This window comes from Ornithorhynchus anatinus, chromosome 19, assembly GCF_004115215.2.
Source record: "Ornithorhynchus anatinus isolate Pmale09 chromosome 19, mOrnAna1.pri.v4, whole genome shotgun sequence".
In the NCBI taxonomy this organism is placed as follows: domain Eukaryota; kingdom Metazoa; phylum Chordata; class Mammalia; order Monotremata; family Ornithorhynchidae; genus Ornithorhynchus; species Ornithorhynchus anatinus.
This window is the reverse complement of record NC_041746.1, coordinates 1,446,632-1,463,301: the sequence shown is the minus strand read 5'-3', so window position 1 is coordinate 1,463,301 and position 16,670 is coordinate 1,446,632. Positions and strand designations below refer to the sequence as shown.

Genomic DNA, 16,670 nt, shown 5'->3' with positions numbered 1-16,670 from the left:
CTACCCAGTCACCTTGACCGCTGCTTTGCAGCTGGGACTATTTGCTCCGGGGACACCAGACGAGAGAGTGTGAATGGTTTAGTCGCAACTCATCCCCACTACTGCCGTGGAAAAATATATCCCTCCAGGGGAGAGAGGGAGAGGGAGTGGGAGTTTACGTGAGATTCTAAACTCTCTCAGTCTCTCCCTGGCTCTTGCAAACAGAAATGAATTGCAAAGACCACATTTTTAATGATGATGTTATTACATTTCCACCCATGCCTCAAACACCTCCGATGCGTGTGTTAATCTAGGTCTGCTCTTCTCCAGCTGTAGCTCCTACTTGTTCCAGCAGAAAGTTAGTCGGAAATATTATGAAGCAGGCCAAACCTGAGTTTGTCAATCAGGGGAAGAGATGAGAAGCAGCATGGCCTAGTGGATGGAACCCGGGAGTCAGCGGACTTGGATTCTAATCCCTACTCTGCCAGTTGTCTGCTGGGTGACCTTGGGGAAGTCACTTTACTTCCCTGTGCCTCTGTAACCTCATCTGTAAATGGGGATTAAGACTGTGAGCCCTATGTGGGGCAGGGACTGTGTCCACTCCTATTATCTTGCATCTATCCCAGTGCTTAGAACAGTGCCTGGCACATAGTAAGTGCGTAACAAATACCAATAAAAAAAAGAGATTGGAATTGAAGGAAGACTATAACTTTCATCTCCCCTCAGCCGTCCTGGCGATACGTAGCTTCACGCTAATGGAAGTCGAGCAGCCTTTTCATCTCGCAAACAGTTTGCAAGTATTTATGAAGTACCATATGTTCCCGGGCAAATGTGTGACTCCCATCGGCAGTCAGGAGGAAACTGAGACCGTCAGCACTAGAAAATGACTTGGATACTGCAGGCTCGGGAGTAAGCGCGGGCCTCAGGTCCCCAGATATTTCAGGGAAAGTATTTTTTGGCTAAACGTGGGGGTGATCGAGGTCCTCCCTAAATTTCAGGGTCTGACTTGTCTCGCTAAATTGTAAAATTCTCGAGGGTGGGATTCATGTCGACTAACCCTGCCGAACTCTCCCCAGAGCACAGTACGGAGCTTGGTACACGGGAATCAATCACTGCCATTTCTTGAGCGTTTACCGTCTGCCGAGCGCTGCCGAGCGCTGGAAGCAGCGTGGCTCAGTGGAAAGAGCCTGGGCTTCGGAGTCAGAGGTCATGGGTTCGAGCCCCGGCTCTGCCACTTGTCAGCCGTGTGACTGTGGGCGAGTCACTTCACTTCTCCGGGCCTCAGTTACCTCATCTGTAAAATGGGGATTAACTGTGAGCCTCACGTGGGACAACCTGATGACCCCGTATCTCCCCCAGCGCTTAGAACAGTGCTCGGCACATAGTAAGCGCTTAACAAATACCATCGTTACTAAGCGCTTGGGAGAATGCAATAGGGCAGAGTTGGTAGAAACGTACCCTGCCCACTGGGAGCTTACAGTGCAGAGGGGGAGACAGACATTAAAATAAATTCCAGGTTTGTACCTAAATCCGATTGGGCTGAGAGTGGGGTGAATAACAAGGGTACAGTTGATGATGATGATGATGATATTCATTAAGCACTTACTCTGCGTCAAGCACTAGTCTAAGCACCGGCGCTAATCAGGTTGGACGCAGTCCCTGCCCCACATGGAGCTCATGTTCTTAATCTCCCTTTTACAGATGAGGGAACTGAGGCCCAGAGAAGTGAAGTGACTTGCCCAAGGTCACACAGCAGACAAGTGGCGGGACCTGGGTTCTAATCCTGATTAGTGCCAGGCCCCTCCTCTGTCCTCTGGGCCTGGCTGCTTCCCTGGACGTGATCACAGTCTAATCAGGGGAGAGGGACGGACAAAAACAAGACCCCCCCAGCATCACGACAAAGAGAATCCTCAGTGGAAAGAGCCCGGGCTTTGGAGTCAGAGGTCGTGGGTTCGAATCCCGCCTCTGCCACTTGTCAGCCGTGTGACTGTGGGCCAGTCACTTTCACTTCTCTGGGCCTCAGTTCCCTCCTCTGTAAAATGGGGATGAAGACTGTGAGCCCCACGTGGGACAACCCGATTCCCCTGCGTCTACCCCAGCGCTTAGAACAGTGCTCTGCACATAGTAAGCGCTTAACCAATACCAACATTATTATTAATCCAGGGGATGGACACCTCATGAACAAAACACAAAGGGGAATAAAAACTGTTTATTGCCCTCTTGATATTATTGATGAAGATGGATAAAGTGATCATTGTTTATCAGTGGGATTCATCGCACCATGACCAGGGTCCGGAGGCCCCGACCGAGGCCTTGGGGGAGGCCGGGGTCGACGGGGGCGCGCGCGTCGGGGGAGGGGGGCGCGCGCGTCGGGGCCCGGCGGCTCCTCGTGCCGCCATTGGGCGGGCGGGTGTGACGTCAGGACGGGGCTCCGGGGCGCGGGGCGCAGGCGCGGAGGCGGGAGGGCGGGGGGGGCGGGGTCCCCCCGTTTCCCTGGTTACGGAGGGCGGAGGTTGGCGGGCGGCGAGGTCCAGGCCCAGCCCGAGGCCCGGCCGGCGGTGGCGGCGGCAGCGGGAGCGGCAGCGGCCTCCTCCTCCTCCTCCGGCCTCCTCCTTTTCCTCCTCCTCCTCCTTCTCCTCCGGGCCGCGTTGGGGGCAGGTAAGAGGGGAGCCCAGCTTCCGTTGTCCGGGGCCCCTCCGCCTTCTCCTCCTGCCCACGCGAAGGCCGAGGGCTCGGCGCTGCCATCCTCCTCCTCCTCCTCCTCCCCTTCCCTGCTCCCCCGTGAGCGCAGCCTGGCTCCTCACCACCTTCCTCCCTCTGCTTCTCCTTTCTCCTCCCCCTGCTGCTGCTGCCTGCCTGCCCTTCTCCTTCCCTCCCTGCTGCTGCTCGCCTCTCTCCTTCCCTCCCTGCAGCTGCTGTCCCTTCTTCCCCCCCTTTCCTCCCTGCTGCTGCTCTCCCTTCTTCTCTCCTCCCTGCAGCTGCTGTCCCTTCTTCCCCTCCTTCCCTCCCTGCTGCTGCTCTCCCTTCTTCTCTCCTTCCCTCCCTGCAGCTGCTGTCCCTTCTTCCCCTCCTTTCCTCCCTGCTGCTGCTCTCCCTTCTCTCCTTCTCCCTGCTGCTGCTCTCCCTTCTTCTCTCCTCCCTGCAGCTGCTCTCCCTTCTTTTCTCCTTCTCCCTGCTGCTCTCCCTTCTTCTCTCCTTCCCTCCCTGCAGCTGCTGTCCCTTCTTCCCCTCCTTCCCTCCCTGCTGCTGCTCTCCCTTCTTCTGTCCTTCTCCTTGCTGCTGCTCTTCCTTCTTTTCTCCTTCTCCCTGCTGCTCTCCCTTCTTTTCTCCTTCTCCCTGCTGCTCTCCCTTCTTCTCTCCTTCCCTCCCTGCAGCTGCTGTCCCTTCTTCCCCTCCTTCCCTCCCTGCTGCTGCTCTCCCTTCTTCTCTCCTTCCCTCCCTGCAGCTGCTGTCCCTTCTTCCCCTCCTTCCCTCCCTGCTGCTGCTCTCCCTTCTTTCCTTCTTCTCCCTGCTGCTGCTCTCCCTTCTCTCCTTCTCCTCTCTGCTTTTGCTCTCCCTTCTCTCCTCCTCCCTGCTGCTCTCCCTTCTTCTCCTCCTTCCCTCCTTGCTGCTGTTGTCCCTTCTCCCCTCCTTGCTGCTGCTGCTTTCCCTCTTCTCCATCTTTCCTCCCTGCTGCTGCTCTCCCTCCTTCTCTCCTTTTCCTCCCTGTTGCTCTCCCTTCTCCCCTCCTTGCTGCTGCTCTCCCTTCTTCTTTCCTTCTCCTCCCTGCTGCTGCTCTCCCTTCCTTTCCTTCTCCTCCCTGCTCTCTCCCTTCTCTCCTTCCTGCTGGTCTCTCTTCCTTAATAAAAATAATGATGATGATATTTGTTAAGCACTTACTATGTGCCAAGCACTGTTCTAAGCGCTGGGGGGGATACAAGGTAATCTGATTGTCCCACGTGAGGCTCACAGTCTTCATCCCCGTTTTACAGATGAGGGAACTGAGACCCGGAGAAGTGAAGTGGCTTGCCCAAAGTCACACAGCTGACAAGTGGTGGAGCGGGGATTAGAATCCATGACCTCTGACTCCCAAACCCAGGCTCTTTCCCCTGAGCCATGTTGCTCCTCTTCCTTCTTCCCTTCCCTGCTGCTCTTTCTTCTTCCCTTCCCTGCTGCTGTCCTTCTTCCTTCTTCCCTTACTCGCTGCGCTCCCTTCTTCTTTCTTCCCTTCTGCTCTCCTTTATTCTCTTCTTCCTGCTGGTCTCCCTTGTTCTCCTTCCCTCCCCGCCGCTCTCCCTTGTTCTCCTTCCCTCCCCCCCGCTCTCCCTTCGTCTCATCCCCTCCCCTCCATTGCTGCCGTCTGTCTCTCCCCATCCTCTCCGTCATCCTTGGGCTGGCTTCCCCCTTGGGCCTGGCAGGAGGAATGAAACCCTCACCCCAGGCTGTTTCGGGGAGAGAGCCGTCCCGTCCTCGGCAGGGGTTGTCGAGAAGCGGGCCTCGTGGCCGGGGGCGGGTGGATGGGTCCAAGGCACAGGGGAGATTAGACAGCTGGCGGGAAGAAACCCGAAGGACAGGAAAACCCACCTTGAGATCCAGTTCCTATTCATAATCTCGCATCTTTAGGCAAAGAAGACCAGTGCGGGTTAAGACCTGTCGGCGCCGAGTTTTCCTCTGATGAGATTTTTGTGTTTTTAAAATCACTGGGGGGGGGGTTGGAGTAGGCCCGCTAGGGTCCGTTCAAACCCATGGCTTCCTTTTCTCGTTGGAATCATTACCCGCTACCCTGAAGGATGGTGTCTGTGTGGGGGCTACCGAGAATCGAGCACTAGTAGCCGTTGCCCTGGGACCCAACACCCCCAGGGATCTCCACTACAGTCATCAGAGGGCCCACTCTGGCCACCCCAAAAGTACCCATCTCATCCTCTTACCCCTCCCTTCCCGCTCCGGCCAGTTACGGGCTAGCACTGGGCCCGACTGTGACGCCGGGGATCTCGCGCTCAGAACCGCAATTCCCCGGGGGCTTGGAATTGAGGAGGATGGGGGAAGGCTTTCGCTTGGTTCTGTGTCCATCCCTGCCCACCTCTGGCCTTGACGGCCTCCCGGAGAGCCGGGGTTCGGCCGACGACCCAAATCACGCTGCGGATGGAATTTTAGGCGTAGTGTCCACGATGCAGGACGGCCGCCTCCGGTTCCGCCTCCACGGGAACACGAAAAGAAGGAAGTTAACCTTTAGTGACTTAATATCGATCGTGATCTCCTTCCAGTACGGCTGCAACATGGCTTCTGTCATTCCTCCCAGAACTGACGGTTTATTTCTTAACCGTCACGTTCTCCTCCAGGAGCCCTGGTGTCGATGACGGTATTTTTATTTTTCCTTTGGAGAAACCAGTCCGTCTATTCCGGGGTTTTAGCGTTTATTTGGTGCCATAAGCATTATGTCCATCAACAGCCTCACGAAGAATGCTCTCTAGATGAATTCTGTCATGTCTTTAAAAAAGGGCAAAGGTCACTTCTATAAGCCGGCTATTCGGGCACTCTTCTGGTCCCTTACTGTCCTTTCCTAACATCCCTATCTGAGACTGAGGATCATTTTAAGCCGCAGAAATTATATGTCGTGTCTCCGAGGGGGCTTCTGGTCCCCTCCCCGTAGTCACAACCGTGGAGGAGCCTCGGCCAAATGAGCACTAGTATTTTGTGATGCTTGTAAAAAATAAAAAAGTTCAGGAATGTCTCAGGAATCACGTGCCCTCGTCTTTCCTGTTGAAAGAATAGCTGAGGGCGCGTGGTTTTGAAGTGTAGTGTCAGCGTACGGTTTTTCTTCGGAAAAGTATTTTCTAAAACTCCCCTTGTTTTGGCCATTCCTTGTTTTCCTCACCCACCGTTCCCCCCCCATCCACAAAATAACTTCATCACCTCCGTTATTTGTCTTTTTGAACCTCTCTTGCCCTTTTTGCAACACTTGGAAATGGTGAGCGTTATTTGCTAACTGCAGGGAGAAGAAAGGAAAATCTTACTTTGTGACATTTATGTAGAGAAGCCGGATTGTGAAATTTCAGGTTGCCACAAGAGGAAACAAAAATGATTTGCTGGAAGAGATGGACAGTGCGGTATTCAGATGAGGCTCTCGACTTTCGGAACTATCGGACACCTCGGGTCTTCTGAATGCGTATTTAACAAATGTCTGAGGTTTAAATTTTCTCACTAGAAAGTGTGCTCCTGCTTTATTTTTTCCACGTAATTCCACTTCCGCTCAGTGTGCTGGGAAGATCTTTGATTCATCTAGGGAATTCGGATTTATTCTGTGTACTCTAATCTGTTGCTTTCATCCTGTCCCAGTTTTCTGTCAGCACTCAAGTTCTTCAGTATGATAAAAATATCGTCAGTTCTCTGCAAAGTGGCTTGTGGTGGCCGAGATATCTGTGGAAGAGTTGCACCCCCGTTCCGTCGGTGGCTGAGAAATCGAAAAACGATGGTATTTATTGTAAATTGTATTTATTACCCAGGTATTTAGCGTGTACTCCCGAGCAGCTTTGCCCAGCGGGATTATCTGGAGAGGGTCTGGGAATTCACTTAAAAAAAAAATAATAATAATCACTTCCAGGAAATCTTTGGGTAGTTGCCCGTCTGAAGACATACTGTGTCGGTTGATTCTAGTCTGCCTGACTTCCTCTGTTCTTCAAAGCGCAACCCGGGGGGCTGCTGCTTCTTCATGCTGCAGCACAGGCAGAGCTGAGATTTAATCGTATTTATTGAGCACTTACTCTGTGCAGAGCACTGTACTAAACGCTTGGGAAAGTACAGTGGAGCAGTAAAGGTAGACGATCCCCACTCACAACAAGCTTACAGTCTGGAGCGGGGGAGACAGATGTCGATGCAAGTAAATAGACATCAATATAAAATAAAGCTACAGATATATACGTAAATGGTGTGGGGCGAGGGGAGGAGGTGAGTAAAGGGAGCAGGTCAGTCTTGAAATTTTTCTGGGTGAGATGGTGGCATTAATAATAATAATAATAATAGTGACGTTAGGTGCTTACTAGGTGTCAAGCGCTGTACTAAGCGTTGGGTAGATACAAGATAATCAGGACCCACGTGGGGCTTACAGTCTAAGAAGAAGGGGCGAACAGGTGTTGAATCCCCATTTGGCAGGTGAAGGAACTGAGGCACAGAGAAGTGAAGTAACTTGCCCAAGGTGGCCCAGCAGACAAGTGGCACACCAGGGAGTGGAACCCAGGCATCCTGACTTCCAGGCTTGTGCTCTATCCACAAGGCCACACTGCTTCAAAAAACGACCAGGGCCTCTGGAGAAGGGGAGGACTCAAATTCACCAGGTGGAAATTCTCACCAATTATTGGCCAATAAAGTCCATCTGTGTTGATTTAAGGGTGGGATTGAAGAAAGCCTGTTTGAAGAGAGACTTTCATTCTGAAGGTTTTATTGCTCATCTGGTCAACAGTCACTGTAAGGTTTTACCTTTAAAAGAAGGTGCTGCTGATTTAGACCCATAGGTGATCAGGCACTGTATCGAATATACTGATATTATTATTATGGAATTTAAGTGCTTAGTAATAATAATAATAATGATATTAAGTGCTTACAAAGTGCCAGGCACTGTATTAAACGCTGGGGCGGATACAAGTAAATCGAATTGGACACAGGCCCTGCCCCACAGTGGGCTCACACTCTTAATCCCCATTTTACAGATGAGATCATTAAGGCCCGGAGAAGTGAAGTGACCTGCCCAAGATCATGCAGCAGACAAGTGGCAGAGCCGGGATTCGAACCCATGACCTTCTGACTCCCAAGCCCGTGCCCTAACTACTATGCCATGTTGCTTACTATGTATTGAACTGAGCCCTGGGGCAGATACAAGTTATTCAAGTTGGACGAGGTGCCTGTCCTACACGGGAATCCCAGTCTAAGAATAGGGCATAGCATTTAATCCCCGTTTACGGATGAGGAAACTGAGGCACAGTGACGTGACTTGCCTGGAGATCGTAGAGCAGACGGGTGGTGGAGCTGGGATTAGAACCCCGGTCCTCTGACTCCCAGGCCCGGGCTCTTCCCATTAGGCCACCCTGCTGCCTTGCAGCATCTCTGCCCGGACGGCAGCTGTTGTCCATGAAAGGGTCATCAGCGTGTCCTGGATTCGGGGTCGGCTGCCGAGATCCCGCGGGGGCAGTAGATACTACTCTTCTCGGAGCAGGACGGTGTACTGTGTTCGAATCACCATTTAAGCCTCGGTGGGCAGAGGGGCTTCCTAAAGGTCTTAAGAACAAGCCCCAAATGGACTGGAATCCCCACTCCTCACCCTACATACCGGTCATTTTATTTATTTTATTTCATTTTGTTTATTCGTAGTAATGTCTCTCTCCCCCTCTAGACTGTAAGCTCCTTGCGAGGAGGGAATGTGTCTGCTATAGTGTTATATTTTACTCTCCCGAGCGCTCAGTACAGCGCTTTGCACGCAGTAAGCGCTCAATAAGTCCGTCGGGCAGAGGGTCTACAAGGTTCTCCGGGTTTGTCAGGCTTGAGGGGCGGAGACGGTGGGTCTCCTCCTCATCTGGGTACCCTTTCTCAGCGTTCAGTGCGGTAATCGGCCCGAGTAGGCCCTTTACCGATGATGACGATGTATCGGTTCGGCGCTTCCTGGGTGTCAAGCACTGTTCCAAGCACTGAGGTAAATACAAGCTAATCAGGTTGGTCACAGTCCCTGTCCCATATGGGGCTCACCGTCTTAATCCCCATTTTCCAGACGAGATAACCGAGGCCCAGAGAAGCGAAGCGACTTGCCCAGAGTCACAGGGGAGACAAGTGGCGGAGCCGGGATTAGAACCCAGGTCCTTCGGACTCCCAGGCCCGGACTCTATCCGCTAGGCCATTCTGCTTCCCGTTCCGTGGAGGGATGGCAAAGCCGAGTGACTGGATTTGGCGGAGTGCAGAATTGAAATGTTGCTGGTGAGAATGATTCCTTCTATTTTGACAGCTTGTTTGAGAGGGCAGAAGAGCTGGCTCTATTGAAATTTGCTTCTGGCTGTGAATGTAGTCGAATCCAGGGCAGTTGCTCAAGGAGGTTTCACTGGTGAAATTTGAAGTTCCGCTCTTCCGGTCCATCGCCCGGCCCGTCCCCCTTCCTCTCCCCGCAAACCCGGCCCCTTTTTCGTATGCCTGCTTTCCTGGACAGACCCAAGGCTGTGGCATAACTTACCGCCTGGATTTTCCTGAGCCCGAAACCCTTTGAAACCACTTGAAATCAGAATTTCCAATGACCCCCTTTCGGTTCGTGTCCAGATGTCCCTTGGGATAGCTCAGAATGGCTCCTCAAATCGACCTTGCCTCCTGTTAACTTTTTCCTGCTTTCGTCCTCCGCCATTTGGGCTAAAATACAGTCACTGGTTTGAACACCTCAAATAGAGCACCTCGAATTGGGCCAATTTCCGTGAGCAAGAATCCCATTTAAAATTCAATTTCATAGTTTGGCCGGGGTTTCTTGACTTAGGTTTCCAGCATTGTGGGCTGGGTCCCTGACGTGTGTGTTTTTTAAAAACCTCAGCAAAATCCCCTGAAATGCAAACCTCACTGTTTCCCCGTGGGTTGTTTTTTTTTAAAAGAAGTTCGTAACGCACTCCAATCTTGGCAATTTTCCACGCACTCTCCTGTGGTGGGGTGATGAGAAATAGATTGACATTCGGCTGAGCGGGAGGAAATGTTCAAGTTTAAACAATGTGGAATTCACCTGTTCCTTGAAATCACCTTTTTTTGTTCGTGCTTCTGCATTTCTGCCCTTCATGTGTCCCTCCTGCTCTTCCTTTCCTACCCCTCTCTTCCTCCCAACCTCCTCCTTTTCCTCCCACCCCTCAACTCCATTTACGCCCTCCCCTCTCCCCCCCAACATCTTTATTCTGCTCGGATCCTTCCAGTTGCGTGATATGGCAGAGTAAGAGCCTCTTCTGTAATTGAGCAACAGGCTCTGATCTGGAAATCAGTTTCTATCTTGCGGCTCGTTTTTCACTTTCCCCGTTGTGAAATGATTTGCGACATACTTGAGAGCTAACGCTCTTCCCCAGTTGGACGATAGCGCCGTTTTTCCGTTGGAAGGGAGATTTTCAGAACTGTTAGAGGATGGATCCGGCCAATCTGAGCGCTTGGTCCACTTGGAGAGCGCCGAGGCTTACGTAGTAAGCGCTTAACAATTACCACATTTACTTTAGGGGCCACAAAAGGAACTTTCAGCTCTGAAGAGGGCATTTTTATTTTTCCCCACCCCGCGTTGGCGGCGAGCAGGGCCTCTATTCGTCCACGCTCTATCGCACTGTCGTCTCTCCAGACCGTCGCCGTTCAGTGGTTTGCCAAGTTGAGCCCCACCCCGGGTATCGTTGGGGGTTCTTCTGAGCACCGGGGTGACGTTGCCTTAATCACCATCGGAGTTTCAGAACAAAGCGCCACAGCGTTTTCTTCAATAAGGCTGCGTGGGAATCGGAAAAGGGCGGGCCCGATGTCAAGGAGAGGCGCTCGACGTTGGAGCGTTCCCTCGATTTCAAAGAAACCCTTCATTTAATCTGCTTTTTGAAGAAGCTTATTAACGCGAACGTTACAGTGCCCGCCACGGTTTAATATCAACCGACGGACGCGTACCGCCTGCGCCTTGGATGTATTTCCCCTCGGACGGTCCTCTCTTAATCTCCCAGGAAGTGTCCCAATTTCATCTGACCCCTAGAGAGGGTTTTTTTCAACAGAATACCACTGGCTTTCCTTTGCCGACGGTTAAACGGCGCATTTTTAACAGCGTCTTGGCATTTTTAATAGCCGCACGATCGGTCGACGTCCGAAGGAGAAAAGCACCGTGAGTTGCTGTCATGGGAATGGAGTTACGGGATACCATTCGCCAGAACGTTGGTGCGAATAGCCTCTCTCTGCACAGAGATGCGGGAAGGAAGTGGAGAGTGCCTTCCACCGGTGGGCTGATTCTCTCCGCGTCTGCCTTCTTGACCGTCTAAAACAGTGGTCGGCAACGTGTTGTCTAAAACAGTGCTCGGCGGTGCGTTTCTGGGTCATCTGTTACGGCTTGGGTCCCGTTCAGTCCGTCCCGGTGATAGTTCGGGGCTCAGTAGATATCAAAATTTTTCTACAATTTTTGGATGGTATTAGTTAATCAGTAGTACGTATTGAGAGCTTACTATGTGCTGGACTGAGGGCTTGGGAGTGTGTTCAGTCCTATTTATCGAGTGCTTACTGTGTGCCGAGCTCTGTACAAAGGGCTCGGGAGAGAAATCAATGGTATTTATCCAGCGCTTGCTTTGCGCAGACGCTGTACGAAGCGCTTGGGGGAGAGTACAGGATACCGATATAACCGTCGGTAGGCGTGTCCCCTGCCCACAGCAAGCTTAAAGTGTAGAAGACAGTACAACAGAATTAGCAGGCTCGTTCGCTGCCCACACCGGGCTTACAGTCTAGAAGCCAACACAGCCGAATTAGCAGGCCCCTTCTCCGCTTCAGATGAGTGTTAAGCACTTATTATATTGCCAGGCAGTGTGCTAAGCGCCGGGGCAGTTACAATTTAATCAGGTTGGATCCGGTCCCTGTCCCCCGTGGGGCTCACAGTCTTAATTCTCATTTTCTAGACGAGGTAACCGAAGCACAGAGAAGTGATTTGCCCGAGGTCACACCGCAGGCATGTTTCTGTTCATTCGATCGTATTTATTGAGCGCTTACTGCGTGCAGAGCACTGTACTAAGGGCTTGGGGGAATACAGTACAACAAACAGGCACATTCCCTGCTCACAGCGAGCTTTGGAAGCATTTTTCCAATTGACCAAGGTCCCTTTGCTTTCAACCCCTGCATTTTGAAACGTTAGCCACCGTTCAGCGCCTCTTGGAAACTTGACGGGCACACTCACAGTCCTTTGGGCAAACCACCGTCCGTACGGTAAATGGACTCAGCCCCGCGATGGACCCCATTCGGTCACCGGCTGCTCCAACCCACGATCCTTGAGGCCCCCGACTGCCCGACCGGGACCCTCTGACCAGCCGGACACCTCCCCGAAGGCTCAAAGATCCCACCCCGTGCCGTGCTGTGCAGCCTCGCCGTTGTAGCTCAACGAGGAGACCACCCCTCCCTAAGGGGACGGAATGTGAAGATGCTGCCGAAAGGGACCTGGGCCATCCATAAAATGGAGCTGGGGGGGGGGGGGGGGTGTCCGGACAGACTGCAGGAGAAGCTCCCCATGTCCGTATTTGCCCCGGGACCGGTAGTGGGCCTCGGCGGGCCCTGTTCCGATCAATCGGTGGTATCGATTGAGCCCTTACTAGGGGCAGAACGCTATAGTAAACGCTTTTGGTGGCAGATGTGGAAGTCACAGCCGTGGGAGTTTTTGGGCACTGTCGGAAACCCTGTTAGTAACAGGAATAATAACTGTGGTGCTAAGCGCTTACTGTGTGCCAGGCACCCTACTAAGCGCTGGAGTAGATACAGAATTGTCGGGTTGGACACGTTCCCGGTCCCGCATGGGGCTCACGGTCTTAATCCCCATTTTCCAGATGAGTGGGCTGAGGCAGTGAAGTGATTTCCCCAGGGTTACACAGCAGACAGGTAGCGGAGCCGGAATTAGAACTCAGGTCCTTCTGACTCCCAGGCCCGTGCCCTAGCCACTTAGCCATGCTGCTTCTGTTTCCCTCTCTTCACACTTTTCCTCTTTTTTACTTTCCATTAGAAGCGTTTTTTTACTCTAGTCAGCTGACTACAGCTGATCTTTGTGGTTAAGATCAAAGTGTAAAAAGGAAACAAAAGAAAAGCAAAGCCCTTGCTCTTTTATAGCCCCCCTTTATCATTTTTCCCTGTCTTTGGGGGACTCCTTTTCTTTCATCCTCCTCTTTAGCTCAGGATGATTTAATACCGTTTGGGGGGGGAGGTTTGAGTCTTCTACCGGTTACATCTCTCCTCTATTTTCAGCTTATCTTTTTCCCCTCGTAACTGCTATTTCTTTCTATTCCCCTTTGCAGGATGTAGCCCAGTTTCCACTTTTGGTAACTTTCCTGTTTCCTCGGTAGGTCTCGGGGTAGTTCGGACAACAGCCAGGTTGGCACCGAGTTGCCCTTCTTGATCCTTCCTTGGCCCTGGCGTGGTTTGTTCCTGTGCCCACCTGTTGGAACGAACGGCAGCCAGCTTTCTGGGACTTCTTTCCACGCAGACTTTCTCTCTCTTTCTTTTCTTTCAGTCTCTCCCCCCCCCCAGACTGTCAACTTGCCATGAACGGGGAGCGTGTCTACCAACTCTGTTATAGTGGACTCCCCCACGCGCTTAGCACAGTGCCCTGCGCACGGTAAGAGCTCGGAACAGGGCCAGGCCCTGTTCTAAGCGCTGAGGGAGGTACAAGCTAGTCAGATTGGGCACAGTCTCTGACCCACGTGGGGCTCACAGTCTTCATCCCCATTTGACAGAAGAGGTGACTGAGGCCCAGGGAGGTGAAGTGACCTGTCCAAGGTCCCACAGCAGGCAAGTGGCAGAGCCGGGATTAGAACCCAGGTCCTTCTGCGCGGCCCGTGCTCCATCCACTTGCTTTTCGCCGGGCCTTCCTTTGCTGGGTCCCACGGTGTCACTTGGGTGCCGTTCTTCACTTCCAAGGAAAAGGGGAAATCGTGGGAAACCGAGTCAGCACACGAGCATGGAAAGCAGCGTTGTGGAGAGAGGGAATGCCTGTAAATTCACTGTGGGCTGAGAAGGTGCCCGTTGTATTGGACTCTCCCAGAGTCTGGTACGGTGCTCCGTGCATAGTAAGTGTTCATAATAGGACTGATGGAGTCCCTGCAGGACACCCCAGCCAGCTGCCGGGGCGTGAGCCGAAGTTAGGGGAAGCATATAACGAGGAGGGATGGAAAAATGGTCTGAATCTCCAGGAAGCACCGCCCCGGGGATGTGGCGTAGCTACGGCCTTCTGGGAGACCGCGGTGGTAGTCATACCAGCGTGGCACGATTGAGGCATGAAGGAGGCGGTTCTTCCGGAGCAGAGCCCGGAGGAAAATTGCCAGGCTCAAAGGCGGCATTGAAAATCCCAGAAAATTGCCACTGTTGTTTATTAGCATTAACACACGCAGCAGTGTGGGAGAGGATCATCTTCCCGAGGTCACGGGGTGGAAAGGACTGTGTGGGTAACCACACACATGGGTAAAGTTAACCTTTCCCAGAGACATCACAGAACAGGAAGGATGACTGGTATAATAAAGAGGTCTGGGGTCGTACGGAATTATCCTTTGGCTCTCTGGCGGTAAGTGTGCGGGGCCGATGATGATAATCGTAGTAATTAAGATATTTGTTGAGTATTTACTGTGCGCCAGGTACTGTTCTAAGCGCTGGGGTAGATAGACGGTAATCAGGTTGGACCCAGGCCCTGGTCCACGTGGGGCTCCCAGCGTTAATCCCCATTTTACAGTTGAGGGAACTGAGACACAGAGACGTTAAGCGACTTGCTCAGGGTCACACAGCGGCCAAGTGGTGGAGCCTGGATTAGAACCCGTGACCCTCTAACTTCCAGGTCCGGGCTCCGTCCGCTGGGCGACGCTGCTTCAGGTATGCGATGCGGTCACGGTCTTACTGCCCGAGCCTCTGGGAGTGTGAAGTGATTTAACCCCACGAAGCAGCGTGGCTCCCTTCTGATCGACTGTTCCTGGCCAAATCCTTTATAGTCTTTCCAGTTTAATTTCCCCCCTCTTGTAAAAAAAAAAAAAAAAGAGTAACGGTTCCCTCGTTGTCTCAGAGTTGTGGCACTCTCTGCCATCAGTCCGTCAATCAGTTGTATTTATTGAGCGCTCACTGGGTGCAGAATGGAAGAGTACAGTATGACAGTATAAGTATCAGAGAAGCAGCGTGGCTCAGTGGAAAGAGCACGGGCTTTGGAGTCAGGGCTCATGAGTTCGAATCCCAGCTCTGCCGCTTGTCGGCTGTGTGACTGTGGGCGAGTCACTTAACTTCTCTGTGCCTCAGTTCCCTCATCTGTAAAATGGGGATTAAGACTGTGAGCCCCACGTGGGACGACCCGATTCCCCTATGTCTACCCCAGCGCTTAGAACAGTGCTCAGCACATAGTAAGCGCTTAACAAATACCAACATTATTATTATTATTATTATTAAGTTGGGAGACACCCTCCCTGCCCACAGTGAGCTTACAGTTGAGAGGGGGAGACAGACACTGCTATAAATAAATCAGGGATATGTACGTAAGTGCTGTGGGGCTGAGGTGAGCTGGCGGGTGAATGAAGGGAACGAATTAGGGGCGACGCGGAAGGGAGTGGGACAGGGGGAAACGAGGGCCTCTTGGAGATGTGCCTCAATAAGGTTTCGAAGTTGGGGAGAGTAATTGTCTGTCGGAAATGGAGGGAGGGCGTTCCAGGCCAGGGGCAGGATGTGGGCGAGACTGAGGTAGAGTGAATAGGAGGTTGGCATTAGAGGAGCGAAGTGTGTGGGCTGGGTGAGGTAGGAGGGGTCAAGGTGATGGACTGATTTAAAGCCTTTGGTGAGGAGTTTGCGTAATGTAGAGGTGGATGGGCAACCATCGGAGGTTCCTGAGGAGTGGGGGAACTTGTCCTGATGGTTTTTGGAGAAAAATGATCTGGGCCACGCCGGCTAGGCTGGGTTGCTCCCACCATTCCCATCCTCCCTCCTTCCCTGCCTCGTCAGCCAGCCCGCATCCGCTTCCAAGGTGGGAGAAATGGCCCGCGGGCTTCATAGTCGATGGACTGTCCCTCTCTCCACTCCCAAAATCTTACCCAAGGCCCACCTCCTCCAAGAGGCCTTCCCCGCCGAAGCCCTCGTTCCTCTTCCTCTTCCTTCCGCATTGCTCTCGCAGTTGGATTTCACCCTTCATTCACCCGTCCCTCAACCCCACGGCATTTACGTCCGGGTTCGCAATTCATTTATTTCTATGAAAGTCTCTCTCCCCCTCTAGAATGTCAACTCGCTGGGGGCAGGGAGTGTGTCCACCAACTCTGTTATATTGTATATATTGCCCTGCGCACGGTAAGAGCTCAGTAGCATGCTACTGATTGATCGGTCGATTGACCGAGGAAAGAACGTCCTTTATCCAGAACAACTTACGAAGCCTCTTAGCCCTCTTACTTCAGATCCCAGGGATTATTGTCAGAGCCCCTTTCGTTCCGCCCGGGGGAGGAGCTTGTTCTCGCCCAGCGGGGAAGGTCTTGATGGAGGGGCCTTTAACCACCCTGTCTGGTCCCCAAAATCCAAGCTGCGGTGGAGACCGAAGCACTCGGGGTCGGGGGAAGCTGAGAAATAACCTGTGATCCACTGGTACCTTCTGGAGCGGCCCAGGGAAGCAACCGGATCAGATGGATCACTCGGTCGCTGCGTCCGGCCCGATTATCTTGCGTCTGCTCCGACGCTTGGCCCTCAGTAAGCGCCGAACAAATATCCCAGCTGTGGTTATTATTATTATAGCTCTTCATAGGCTCTCAGTCAGTACTTCTGATGGATCCTCTGCACGGAGGTGGAAGCCGGCACCGTGGGGAGTGGATGAACGCCCCAAGGGGTTGAGCGCGGGGTGACTAGAGGAAGGGGTTCCAGGGCAGAGGCTTGGGGGCCGGTAGAAGGATATCGAAAGGGGGACCCAGGTGTGACCTCTGCCACCAGCAGCGGCTTCCAGCCTCGCGTAGGAAGCTGGTTGCTTCTGACCTACTTTCCGAACCCCATCCTGCCCACTCCTTTGT

The 16,670-nt window shown here is 52.7% G+C and overlaps 1 protein-coding gene across 2 annotated transcripts in view; it reads left to right on the top strand.

Annotated features, from left to right (window-relative positions):
- Nucleotides 1–2,560: 2,560 nt before the first annotated feature.
- LYST (lysosomal trafficking regulator) overlaps nucleotides 2,561–16,670 on the top strand; it is a 104,358-nt gene continuing 90,248 nt past the window's right edge. For both annotated transcript variants that reach the window (XM_029047008.1, XM_029047006.1), the window contains exon 1: nucleotides 2,561–2,637. The gene's annotated coding sequence lies outside the window, so the exon portion shown is untranslated. The remainder of the gene's footprint in view (nucleotides 2,638–16,670) is intronic.